The 13,370-nt window shown below is 36.1% G+C and overlaps 1 long non-coding RNA gene across 1 annotated transcript in view; it reads right to left on the bottom strand.

Moving 5' to 3' along the window:
- Positions 1–12,486, bottom strand: part of LOC109453077 (uncharacterized) — a 231,395-nt gene extending 218,909 nt beyond the window's left edge. Inside the window, exon 1 of the long non-coding RNA XR_002138239.2 lies at positions 12,209–12,486. This is a non-coding gene — a long non-coding RNA (uncharacterized LOC109453077). The remainder of the gene's footprint in view (positions 1–12,208) is intronic.
- Positions 12,487–13,370: the final 884 nt, after the last annotated feature.

Below are 13,370 nucleotides of genomic sequence, written 5' to 3'. Positions count from 1 at the left end.
GTGTATCTCTATTGGAGGACAATAAACTGATGGAGAGGGTTTTTTAGGAAAAGAAAAGCAATCTCAGAAATAAATCAACAGCCATCCCTTTGGATGCCAGCTGACCTGGATGGAGATTTAGTGCTAGACTTAAAAGGCTTTGTTTACAGACAATTAAAAACCACATAAATTTAAACTGTCAAAAAAGAAATGGTTTCCAAAGCTTCTAACAACCCAATAGCCACCGCTTCAGCCCTGTGCAGGAAAGACCCAGAGGCAAATACAATGCCACTAACCCAAATGCCTGTGGAGATTGCCAGGAAGCCAGATCCTGCTGCTTCTGCTGCTTGCTACTGCTATGGAAAAACCAAAGCTTCAAATGTAGGTTCTCTGAGTACTAATCAAACAACTAGAAGTCACCAGACTACCAGGGGGGAGAAGCCCACACCAAAGTATTCCACAAAGTGTGGCATTACTGCAATTAGGCCTTCAAGCAATCAATGTGTTTGAAACTTTTGTGCACACTCCCTTTCTTCCAGGGAAGAACTTAGATTTAAAGATTAAAAAGTGATAACAACACAAATGGTTGTAGGATTTAAAGCTTGAAATATTCCACATTTTTCTTATCTGTGTATTTTACTCCTTCCCATCAGCCACTGGGCAAATGGACAGAAACCTCAGAAAACAGCGGCTCCACAGGAAAAGAAAATAAACACCACCCTTGCATGTTTGCATCAATATTTGGTACTGAAGTTGATGAATAAGTAATGACGCGTAGGTGTTGATAACATTTATACACATCTCTAATTGGTTCTGACACAGGTGCTCCATGGAGGATGAGGTTTACAAGCCGAACACGGTCAGGCGAAAGCCATGGTTTCGGGCTGTCCCTCACAGATGCAGGGTTCTGCACCTGTGTTTGAAGTTGCTCTTTCATTTCGTTTCTCTGCAGAAAAGCCAGGCATGATGTTCAAACTGGGAGCACCTGTGTTTGGGGCCAACTTGGACTCTTTTGTGGCCTGAATGTGGTCTCCTGGATTCATTACTTAAACGTAACAAGAAAACTTTTTTTTCCTTGGAGTTTTGAAACTTGGGATTAAAATTATGAATACACACATTAGTCTCACTACAAGCCCAAGCATATGCAAATTGTGGTACCGCGTGCTTATGTTATTCAAGGACTTGGGTAATAAGACAAATGCTATTAAAAATTGGATGAAGGCTGAAACCGTGCTCATTTTTGTTTAAATCGCAAGGCAATTTTCTTATGTTAGTGATGCAATATTTAGGCACCAGGGTCAACTACCAATTTAATACAATCTTATTATATTCTAAGCTAAAGACAGAAACTGGACAGCATCTCCAGCTAAATTAAAATTTGGAAGACTTTTTTTCTCTCTAATAAACTGACAACAATATTGATAGATTCTTCACTCTCTGCTTAATTGGGTTAAGAACATTAAAAATTCTCCAGTTTGAAATAATAAGTCTTTTGCAACCGTAACTAATCTTTCATTCCCTAAGGTTCGGCCAGTGACAACTGGAGGCAAATCAAGAAGAATTTATCACTCAGAATCATGGCCACAAGTCTCATTAAAAAAATTGCAGGGAGAACAATTAAATGGCATGTTTAAATTCTTTGGACTTGGCATTGGTAAATCTGAAGGCTAAGAATATTCATTATGTAAATCTATTGGTTACTTTAATTTTTTAGTCAAATTTGTAACATCTAAATTATATTTTTAAATCAATTGTTTTAATGTTTAAAAAAACTGCAAGGGAAAATAATACAATTGGCTATCTTTAAAGAAATAAAATACTACTGTCTGACCAAAATTCTATTGATAAATTATGCTGGCAACAGCATTCTGAAGAAACAGATTCATTATTTAGAGTTTAGATTCAAGAGCAGAGGTGTCAATCAAGTAATAATGTGTTAAGTAAATATTGTAGCAGGAGTACAATAAAGAGGTTATGCACAGATAAAAATATTACATTAGTAACGATTTTGGACAAATAATCCCTGACTGTAAAACATTTTCAAAATTAACACTTGTTTTATTTTTTATCAATTAGCTCAGGCTTTGATTTGAATTCTCCACCCTCTGGCGTCAGGAGATGCCTTTTCTTTTCTTTAAACAAAGGATTATTCTTCCTCAAAAGGGGTTTGTCTAGTTCTTTTATTGTTTTATGTCACACAAGGGAAAAATGCTTTTGAGGCATCACTACTGAATTTAGCAAGGACGAGAGTTTACTGCTATATAATCATTAGTCAATGCAGTAGCTGAAACCTTAAACAAAAGAAAACAAACTACAAACAGGCAAGCATCCCCTAAAGGCACATCAGAACACCAGAGAGGGGCGGCATGGATTTCAAACAAGGTTGCCCAAGCATGTGCTAAATATTGCTGTTCTTGACTTTAAACTGCACCCCAAGGAATACAATTTCACCTTCTATTCTGAAACAATACTGAGAAGCAGGGGGGAAAGAATATAAAGGGTTTAACAAATGCACTTTACTCCAACTCTATGGCAACTTTGTGAAAATTATATTTCAAACCTAATAAAAATCTCTCAGTAAAAAAGGGTCCTATCATAAAGCTATTAGAAAGCAATGCTTAAATTGCCAGGGTTGGTCTAGCCTGAGCCATGCTTTGTTACTTCATACTAACCATCACCATCTACAGTTACAAGTCTATAACAGAGCTGTATCCTGTTAGAAATTTTGGGAAAGATTTGCAGCAAGACTTCTTGCTTTGAAACAGACTGATAATTTTCATATCAGCTTCTCAATGATGAGGGTCAGTATTAAAACTTGCTATTGTCCGTTCCTAGAGCAGGCTAATGAGGAAACACTGCTTTGTGAAAACAAACACATACAAAAAAGTGTGAGCAAGAAAGAGTACAAAGGAAACAGTAATGCCATTTTCAAAGACAGGCAAAATTTGGAATATATTTCACAGATAGAAACCCATGTGTTGGGGAAAAGCTGTAGTCATCGCTTACAAAGTATCTTTTATATCACATTTTTTCATTTAAACTATTTCTTTAAATTATTGATTCCGTTCTCTGGGTTGTATACCTGTGTTTTCTTTTTAATTACTACAGTTATTTTTGTAGTTTTGTTGTTATTCATTCTTACTGATTAAAATAGAGGTAAAGTTAATTTAATATAAAAGCCAAGCTACACTGGTTTCCAGTTAGCTTTATCAGGCTCTGTCAAAGCAAGGCAAAGCAAGGAATATTGTATTAATCACAGCAATATGTGTTTTTACTACACATTCCCAAGTCTTATACACATTTCCTCACTCTGTCCCAGCCCCCAAAACAATTCTTACTTTTTCAAAATAGTTTTCAAGTAACTACAGGTCAATCAGATATCTTGTAGCTAATATAACAATATGTAAAATTCTAGATTGTGTTGATTTTCTTGGTTTGGAGTATTATGTGAAAAGAACACAATGGGCCAGAGAATAAGAATTTATTAGCATTTAACTCTCAAAATACCCAACCTAAAATTCTTAACAAGATAAAATATCACTGAAGATAGCATTGATTATTGCGAAAACTCATGGATTTGGTTTCCACCATAACATTCCTGTCTGGGCTTGAGATTTTCATCCTATTTTAATTTACATAAAAATACATTGTATGTCCTGGAAGACCCCAAAAGGTTTATTTCCTCCTAGTCATGTCATATTTCCTTACATTTGGTTGAAAAATTGCATGAAATTGTCTGACTGGGAGCTGCAGAGGTAGTGCCTTCCTGAATTTATACTTTTGCTCCTCCAAATTAATTAATTAATAATTTGATAAGTTAATGAAAGCACTGCCTATTTCAGATTTTATCAATACTTGGATAGCCTCCATTAGATATTTTTTAAGAGGAGGGGCTCAGATTCTCATCTGGTCCCCAAACCAAACCCCCTCTTTCCATTCCCCACCCCTTGCTGGGGTCAATAAAAGTCTTTTAATGAATGAGTGAATCAATCAATGAATTAATAAATGCCCCACCCAAGAAATGATGAAAATCAAAGAACAGATAAAATACTTGGAACTTGAGAAGACTCTGTTTGGAGGAGAAGAGTTTAAACGTTTATATCCCTCCCATATTTTCCTGAAATAAATCAATAAATGATAGAGACAGTCACATTTTAGAAAGAGTTCTGATATAAAATTGTGTAGTAAAATTTATTTTGAATTGAATCCCATAGTATAGACATCAGCTGAAAATAATGATAGTAGCAAACTTTGTACAGAATGAAAATAATTATCAGAATCATTGTTTACCAAACCTGATTTTATTTTCCTTAGCGATCTGGATATTGACATTGTGTCTAGACATGCACAAAAGGTGGTTTGAGAATTGATCAAATGCCAGCTACTTACCTGCAGCAGGTACATATTTCAATTATCTTCCTGCCCCAAATTACCCTTTTAACCCACAGTGAGGATTTTTGCCTAAATGATTTAGATTGCCAAAACTCTATTTTATTTATGCTCACCTAGGGATATCATGGTGATAAAAGATGCTTTCTGTTCCAATAAAAAAGAGTCTCCATCTTTTGTTACTATCTAGGCAAAAGTTATTCTTCATCACCAAATTCAAATAGAACTTTTACAGATAAAATCAGAAATCAACTTTTTGGTCAGAGTACTTTTCTTGTGTAAGCCAAACATCTTCGTTTTCAAAGTGTCCTTAAAAGATCATAAAACTATTATTACAATGCTTGCAAATCTGGCTTTTTTTTTTTCATAAGTTAATGATGTGGGATGAGAGATATTTCATCTTTTATACAGTTATTTGACAGTGATGAATTTAATTCATTCTATCACATTGAATGATACATTTATATTCAGCATGTAGTTTAAAATTTCATAAATGATTAAAGCCCCTGTCGTTTTAATTATAATATGCAGAGAGCAGCCAGAACTTATTTGCAAAGAATAATGTACAAGTCAATAAATTTGGTGAGTACTCCTGACAACATATAAATAATGACTTTATACGTATAACTACCTGTAGTTGAAAACTAAATAACAAAGGTCCATGTTAGAGTCTTTACAAACAAGCTGATCTAGCTTTCTACATTAAGCTCTTTGAAGTTCTAATTGGTTGCATTAAATTGAAAACACAATCATGCAATGGCATTACATGAGTAGTAAGCCAATTTCAACCTAGAGTCCAGCTTGAAATAAGTCAGCCCTGGTGATGTTCCCACCCCTGGACCTTGGTTTCTGAAAAGGGCTTTGAGCACCCAGAGCTACCCTAGCATCACTTAAACCAGGAATTGTCAGATATCCCAGATAGCCCACAACTCAGGACCACATTGCCCCACTGCCACTACCCACTCTCAATTGTACACTGCCACTTACAGCTAGTCATTTTCATAAAGGAAAGAGCTACCTTCAACCCATTTATTCATTCGTTTAGCAAATATTTACTGGGCATCAACTTTGTGCCAGGCCCTACTCTACCCTCTGAAGTTACAGTAACGAACAAGACAGGTAAAGTCTGACCAGAACCAAATTAGTCTGTCTTGGGTAAAGAATGAAAAAAATCAAATGATCTAATTTCATGGGTGCTATGGGTTTACACAGAATTGTAAGGTATGACGCAGTTCCTGTTGGACCTTACATCCCATTTATTTTAGTGCATTCCTCTCCACCTCAGAATTCCACTTCAACACAAGAAATTAAAATGACACTGACAAAGCAGACAGCCAGTGCCTGCATCCTTCTTTAGGTTCAGGAATAACTGAGATAATCTAATTATTACTTTATACTGCTTAGTGATTCAAGTGGGCACAATGCCATCCCTCCTCGGAGGGGAATCTGAAACCATCCCTCACAAGAGTTCAATTGGAGAAGCAGCCATCCGTGTAAATCCCACAACCTTAGCACAAGGAAGGTTGGTCTTGGCCAAAAAATCTAGTAGTTCAACCTTCTTTCTAAGATTATAAGCCAAGTAACAGAGGAATAGACCAGAACTGAGGTTTCGACTTGGGCCCAACACAAAGCATGTCATGGCAGTCCTCATTTAAGGTCTATGCTAAGAACAGAAGGCAGGCAAGAATCTGAAATGATACTATCATATCACCTTCATTTCATTTCAAACATTTGTGGATACATTCTATGATCTCATATCAGGCAACACTTTTCAAGATCGTGGAAGCTCAGTTTATGGGAAGTTTTGTCTGTACTGTAACTGCAGGTTTGCAGCTACAGTTTTATTGCAACTGGTCCTTTGGACAGTTGTATTTCCCAGATGAAAGGACAAAAAAGGAAGAAAGAAAAAAGGAAAGAGGGAAGGACACAAAAAAAAAAAGGAAGAAAAGGAGAGAGGGAGGGATGGAGGGAGGAAACCACTTACCTATATGGATTCCAAGCCTCTAACATGCCAATTTTACACACATAGAGAAACTGTTAATATCTCACAGGTCACAGAAGCATAAAAAGAGAGAAACATCTCTGTGATGCTCTAAGTAAAAATGCCTGTACCCATTTTGATCCAGCTCAGTTTTCTTCATCTCTTCTCCTCGCCTACAATTCCTCACTCCAACCCTTCCATTCCCCACACCACTACTGAAATCAAGAAGAAATCCTTGTGCCTGTCTTAGAACTGAAATACAAAAGTCAAACTACAAGCCTATTACCAAAAGAGAGGAGGTAACCACCATCCCTAAGTTGGGTATCTGGTAGAAACAATGACAGACCTTTAACTAGAGTGCTGCTGTGGAGTGACAGCCTAACGAACTGCCACCTAGAATCTCTTAGGGTTAATAAGCCACCTGTCTTGTAAGTAGCAGTCATATTGGTCTTTGAAGCCTATCCCAATACTTAAACTCTTGATGAAGTTCTTACTGTGCCAAAGGAACTTACTAACAAAGCCACTGAGTCAATTTAACCTAGGGAAACTGGACCCAGTAGACCAGGCTATCAGAGTTTTGTGTTGAGATAATTACTGCACTAAAGAGAGCATATGGGCTGTCAGAGCTGGCACGTGGCCTGCACCAGCTGTTACCTGGGCGCTTTGGAAAACCTACTGAACAGCATTTTGGACACAGCGCAGCTCTGTGTAAGTTTTCCAAGGCTTCTACTGGGAGATCTTCATAATAAATTTATTTCCTGTATAAGGGAGGATTGTACCCAGTAACGTAACTGGAACAAGCATGTTAAATTTTTCTGGCACACCGAGTATCACTGGCTAAAAGGGAAAAACAATCTGGGACATAAACAGGCACAAAGCCTGCAAAGCCAGGAATAATCAAAACATTAACAAGAATAGGTCCCCTTGTCTTAAAAAATTAAAAAGGTAACTTGAACACATTGAGAATTTCCTTGAAAACAATTGATACCTAAGAATGCATTTAAAATACTATCACAGTGTCTAGCACACAATACATGATAGCTGCTATTTTTATTATTATATTATTTATCCTACCCAGTGACATAGTCGGGATTCCTGATCTGCCACAAAGGAGACCATTCTGCTAGCATAGCTGCTAGAACAATTTTACCTCAGGAAAATATTTTTTCCAAGAAAGGATAGCAAAGTGTCAGCCAATGAATGCCTCCTAAAGACAACAACTTTCATTGGTATGTAGCACATTTTCCCCAAAAAGACCCTAAGACTTGACAACTATAGTATCCATGACTGACCCTGTTGAAATTCAGTGACCTCTAAAAGTACCCTACAACCGCAAACCACAGGTCATGACAAATGTGACGATAAACCAAAGAAAAACAAAGGGGTAAAATAAGGTTGTTTACACTAGAGTTTTCATATAAAAAGACAAATTTCAAGAAATATAACCAAAAAATAGGACATTCCTCATTTAACTTTAATTCCAGTACTAATGTTATCACACTTGCAACTTAGATTCCACTGATCTATTCTAAAAGGATGCTTTTTTTTTTCCCCCTTCAAGAATGTTAGGAAGACTAACATTGGGCAACAAGAGAGTCACTACTAAAAAGTCACTAAAACATTGATGCAATGTTAGTATCCAAGCAGACAGCAGCCTGGATTTTCATTTTTAAATTCAAACTGTAACCTCTTTGAAAACAGAAATAGAATGAACATGTCAGTCACAGCTTTTCTCCACCTGTTTGGGAAGGAAAGTCAGCTTCACTTCAAGGAAATAATTTAAAGCCAAGTTTACTTACAAAATAGGTCTTGTTCAAGGTTTTCTTTTGAGTCAGATCTAACACTTAGTCTCGATTAAGTGAATTTACTCTGAGAAAATACACCGCAGTTGAAGACAAGCTATGGAGGCATCAAATCCAGCCTCTTTTGTCATATTTCTAGAAGGACAGCTGATTTGGATGCCCAGACAAACAAAGGCATGTTTCAGTGGAATGGGTGCACGTCCAACTTGAAAAAATTCAGTCATTAGATTTAAATTTTTAAAATGGATGCCTTAAAAATATTCAGGACATTTAGTAAATCTACCACATAACATCACAGTAAGTGCATCACTGCCTTATATTTTGCAAGCTTTAGCAAATAAAAAAATCCCCCAGAAGAATCTTAATTCTTATCTATGGAAAACATTAAACTGCTAAGCGCTAACAACTGGAATTAGTCCTTAAATCTCTAATGAGAATAATAAAACATGAGTGCAGTTTGTGCTGTAACTTGATAAGGCCTGAATTTACTTGCTGTTAAGAAAAGTCACTGATCCAGCAGTATGGCTTTTTACTCCCTGAGGTACGGGAAACAGTATCTGTCCTCTAGGAACCTCCTCTGCGGTAAGCACTTCTTATCTGAACTATCAGAGGACAGAGATAGCAGGGTAATATCTAGTAACAGCAGCTTTATGAGATGATCCATTACTGATTTCAATCAATCGCAGGCAGGTAGTTCTCCTTAACCCGTTCAGAGCAGATCTGACCCCCCACCACAGAGGACCCTCAAACTCTCTTTGGAGACTGCCTGTCTTCAAACTCCCAGGGAAGACATTCATCGCAAAATACCCCTTTTTGTCTTCGAAACCAAGCATCTTTTTAAAAATCTCACCGCTCTGACAGACTGTAGAATTGAGGCTTCGGAGCAAAAATTGAAATCCAATTGTAGTTATAATGATCAATTCCAGGTTTGCTCAGTAGATGTACATAGCAGGAGCTTAATGAGCCTATTAGCAATTTGCTAAGACCCAACAACTTGCTCTGAGAAATACGAAGATGAAGCAACTCCTTCTTTCTACACTTGGGGGATTTTGTTAAAGACATGTTTGCTGGGAAGCTATTACCACTGCTTATAGGCACAGATCAGCATCAGTGCGAATGGAGGAATGTTTAAAAGCAAAGTAAGCCCTGCATTTCAGGAATTAAGTTAGCAGGGATGACAGATGGGCATATGATATTAAGTTTCATATGTTCTAAATGAAAACTGTTCTTGACTATCTTAACACTGGGATAAATATAGTGCTAAAAATAGATGTCAGGCTTATTTGCACAGTCAAATGAATATACACACACACACACACACACACACACACAGATGTAAAATAATAGATTTTAGTGTGTGAAGGGGACTTAACTATTATCAATTTACCCCATAATTTACAGAGAGGAAATGAAGGCATTGAGAGATTCAATAACTTATCCAAGGTCACAACTAGATTTTGACAGAATTGAAATTTTCTAATACCTGCTAATACTTTTTCTAGTATATCTTCCTGTTTTTAAACAGAAGTCTTTGTGAATATATATAAGTTCACATACATACGACATTCTAGCATTTTCTGGATTTCAGAACTAATTCAAGCTATGCACAAAAACAGTAGTCATGTATTAAATATTTAAGATTAGTTATGTTGGCTTTTGGTTGATGTTTTATTTCCATATCAATTAGATTTGAATACATTCACCTTTTCACTCAGTATCAGGAGTGTAAAGTGTCAAAGTCAGACACATACAGAGAAAAACAAAATCTGGTACCAGCTATGCAGGATTTTGAATACCATCCCTATTTCCCCCCCCACATAATGTTGCCTTCAAAAATGGTATAAATATTCAAACTTCTCCACTGTTACTCAGTTGTTAATTCTCAAACTCTGTGAACTCAGTGAACTTAGTGCTGACACTCAGAATCGTCATTTCATTTTATTGCAATAGAATTTAATGAAAACATGTAAACCACAAGGCTTCTGACAGTTACATTATACAACAGAAGAATGCTCCCCCCCCCTTTCTCAGATCAGCATTTAAACACTTTTCACTAATGCAACTTTTTAAAAAAGAAATTATTAACATTTCCATTCATTAACGGCATCTGGCCCACTACAACACTAAGAACTGATTTTTCTTTTTTGTATTTTGTGGTTTAGAAATGTATTGATACTTAGACACGCAACAAACTAACAAGAAAAATGTTCTTCACCAACTTTTCTGCTAGAGATACACTTTCTTCTCCTCTACCCCAGCTTCTTCTGCTATTTGTGTTTCTTTCAAGCTTCCAAACTCTTTCACCTGATCATGTCCAATTGCTGAAGTGCAAGCGACCACCTAGAGAACCATAATAATGGGCTCCCCTTGAGAGAGCCACATGGGGCTTCTGCTCGTGCCTTTCATGTAGAAACGGCATGCAGGATATTTTATGATTCATTTTCCCCGTTTTGATAAGATATGAAAGAAATATCAAAAGAAATTCAGAGGAATTTCCATTTTCTCCAAATGAGATGAGGTACAAGGAGCTTCTACTTAAGAAACATGCTTTTTTTTCCCTGGCATTCTGGGTTCATAGAGAAAATTATTTTTACTGCAATCTTTGTTTGATGTCTGAAAAGAAGACTCAGTATCTTTTTGCATTTTTATCATTTAAGATGAAATCATCTATCTTCATGAATTTAGTTAAATGTAAGAACTAAGCAAAAATGATACTTAGCAATTGTTATTTTAGTAAGCACAAATAACCATTTGCTTATTAAATTAGTAAACTCAAAAATGCAGCAGGAAACATAGGACTAAAATCTTTAATGTGTCTCCAAATTAAAGATACTATGTTCATGAAGCATGTAATACTCTAGCAATATATTTTCAATATGTTGGATATTCAGTTAATATGAAACAAATACTTTTTATGTGACATGCATAATTATCTAAATACTGTATCCAGAGGCTGCAGGTTTTGTAGAAACAGTCCAATAGCCTCCTTCCTCTGTGTTATTTAATCACATTTTCTAACAAATCTTCAAATGTCAAGGTTGCTCCTAAGATTTAAGAGATGGGCATTTTTATATTTTGTGTGATCAAATCACTTTGTCACGTATCACTTCAACATGCCTTGGTTTTGCAATGATTTTATGCATTCAGATTCCTGGATGTTGTAGCAATCTTATCAAACCATCACTTTAAAGAAAACCAGGATCAATGGATTTAGTATCACATATACCATATTTATTCAGTGGCCTAAAGCTATAACTCTCCTCTCCCGTCTTATCGTCGCTATGCTTAATCTCTCGTACAAGAATAGAAACCCTATATTAATATACTTAAGCCAAAATAACATCCAATTGTATAATCTTTGTAATCACTCTGTATGTGACTAAAAAACACATGCTGACAGCACTTTACCTGCTTTACCAATGACCTTGTTTATAAATGACTTATTATCAAATTTCAGGAAAGTTTGCTGTCATACTACCCTTGGTCAATTTTACAAAAAAAGATCAGTTCAGTCAGATGCCATTAGGACAATTCCAAGACATTTTCTAACAGACAGCAATGCATTATTCCTCTGCATTGGACGTTACAATCCCAGAAATTCCCACGGCCTTTAGAATGGAACACTTGGAAAATTTTAAATAAATCTAAATACGGTATTACATTTTAGTTGTCCTTCTTAACTCAGTTATAATAGCAAGGATGAGAGGGCAAGAATTTCAGAGCAATTAGGATCTTGGTGCACCAAATAAATTTTAAATGGATTTACTTTTTTACTTATTTGTTTATACTACTCTTGGAAAATTGATTGGAATAATAAATGTATTTCCGTCTGATTTTTGAATCATTTCCCTCACCCAACACAAGTATCATTTGTACGTTCACACAGAAAGGAAGATAAGTAATAATACAGTGCAGGCTCCAAGTAAAATCTAGCCCAGTACAGACAGCGTAATAATGATGTCATTAAGACTCCTAGCTGAATGGGATTCAGACAGAACTGTTGTATAGCTGCAGACATAAATCTGAAAGAACTTTTTGGCTACATTCTCAGACTTACCTTGAGAGATATTTAGGAGCTCCAGCAAAATGAGTTGAGAGAAATGCGCTCAAAAGAAGAAGGTATGCAGACTGCAGACAGAGGTGTAGGCCCTATGGGTGCATCCTTCTGAGACACACGAGGAAACAGTTTGTTAAATGGATAAAGACAGAGAAACAGTCTGAAGAAGAAGAAAACAGAAAACAAATAAACCTTAATTCTAGCACAAATAAATGAGAGAAAGGCAATTGTGGGGCTGCTCGAAGCCTTTTTGCCTAGCTGAATGAAAGCAATCCCTAAGACTGAATGGGTAATGAGATCCTGGCTCCTGAGATTTTAGCTTTCTTAATCATGTTCATAATTAATTCAAGAACATTGATAATTTCATTACATTCTTTTTGTCTTATCAATAAATGATGTGCCTGCACTTTTGGTCCTGTGTACAGGGAGAGGAGAGATGCTTTGGGTAATATTGCACTAGGAATAGTGGATATATATGCTCCAAAAAGGTGAAGTGGTAATTATTATCCTTGACCAGCCTTCTATTATCAGAACACTATGACAAGCAGCTACAAATAATTAATAAGCTTTTTATGCAGAAATGCAAAGCCTTTGAAGAAAAAATATGCTGCAAGTAGAATTCCTTACTGAAGATTATGTACATAGTATAACACACTCCTACAGAAACACAGTTTGAGATGGAACTTGCTAAAATGTCTGCATCACAAATACAAGAAGAAAACCATAACTTGTTTTTAAAATATTATTAAAAAAAAACTTTTCTTCATCTTAATGTTTTATTTAAAAAAAATATTCTGTGTCCTTCCAATTGTCTTCCTAAAGTCCTTCTCAGGATCAACCTACAAAGATGTTTAACTGAGCTACCCACTCAGTAAAACCTTCTTTTTTAAACCAAGACGGAAAGCTCTGTCATTATCTGTCAGTCATCATCAAAGGGGCCCTTTTCCTTTATGGTTTTCTATTCACCCCAATGTAAATCTTCACAAAGCCATCACTTATTACTTTCACAATCCATGTTCAAAGGTTTGAAGAGAATGTTTAATGCCACTTAATAGCATGAAACAGACCGGCAGCCTAGTCTCCCAAACCGTTTAGGTAATTAACACCAAATTAAAAACTGATCTGTAAGGAAGAGCTGCAAATATGAGAATTCTGCTAATTG

This window comes from Rhinolophus sinicus, linkage group LG04 (assembly GCF_036562045.2).
Source record: "Rhinolophus sinicus isolate RSC01 linkage group LG04, ASM3656204v1, whole genome shotgun sequence".
Classification (NCBI taxonomy): Eukaryota; Metazoa; Chordata; class Mammalia; order Chiroptera; family Rhinolophidae; genus Rhinolophus; species Rhinolophus sinicus.
The sequence above is the reverse complement of the archived record's forward strand: the minus strand, read 5'-3'. Positions and strand labels throughout refer to the sequence as shown.